The sequence below is a fragment of the Etheostoma cragini genome, chromosome 19 (genome assembly GCF_013103735.1).
Source record: "Etheostoma cragini isolate CJK2018 chromosome 19, CSU_Ecrag_1.0, whole genome shotgun sequence".
NCBI classification, from domain to species: domain Eukaryota; kingdom Metazoa; phylum Chordata; class Actinopteri; order Perciformes; family Percidae; genus Etheostoma; species Etheostoma cragini.
The window spans coordinates 966456-967619 of NC_048425.1; positions in this window are offsets into that span (position 1 = coordinate 966456).

Genomic DNA, 1164 nt, shown 5'->3' on the forward strand with positions numbered 1-1164 from the left:
CCCCCCCCCCCCCCAATCCCAGAGGTTTTGATTAAGCAACAAACATGAAAAAGCTTCATAAAATGTTCTTTATTAGCAACTGAATGTGTAAATACCAGAATATAATTTCTCATGTAGTCCAGATAAAGTTAGGTTGATGTTGCAGCTCAGTCTTCAGATTTGGATTAGAAAGAAAACAACCCATCTCTCTGTAGTCAGATGATACGCCTGAATGCCGGAGGTCCAGGGGATCTCCCATGATGCATGTGATGCTGAGCTTCTTTGACACCTTTACCGCTTTGTAGGACTACACGACTATTTCCATGACGACAGCGTTGCTGCCTCTTCTCTCTGCAACGGCCCGAGCTGCTGCGGGCAGAAAGACACCAAGTTTCCATCAGAATAAGGACATGTTGTGTCTTAATAATCATGATAATCAGCTCAAGGTTATACTAAATATTAAGATGTTTGAGTTTCAGTACAGAGACTGATCAGTGAACCAGTTAATCAGTAAAATCAGTAAAATCCGGCTGCAGATTGTGTTGCAGCGTACAGGCGTCAGACCACAACACGTCGCTCCAAATTGACATACATGACTAGAGTTGGTGCATTTCTTTCTGACCAACACGAGAGAGGAGGATTGGGTTAAATGCTGCGAGCACCTGCCACCATGTCCCATAAAAAAGGACTTTTGACGGTAACTCCCCTTCTCACACAGTCTCCAGCCAACATGAACACCATGTTAGCCTAAATAATGAAGATTAAACAACTCTTGGAGAACAGGGTGTTTGCATGTGGCCTAGAAAATCTTTAGTTTTTCTTTAGTAGATTCACAGTTGAATCATATGATATGTTAACCTTTATTCTCATGTGGGACCCAGTTCTTACCTCTGCTCCGGTCCCTGTATATGAGTCCCAGTAGGACGGTGGACACCAGGTAAGGAGTTCCCAGCAGCAGGTGGAACATCACCCTGGAGATAGACTCTGAACAGGAGGCTACAGGCGGAGGTGAGGATGGAGACATGGAGGAACCTGTAGAGGAACACAATGGGAAGAAAAACTCAATCAATCAATCAAAAAAACACAACCTCACATTTTATTATTATATACATTATATAATATACACAGTACATATAATACAGCATACATAATATGTACAGGATATAATATCTACAGCATATAATA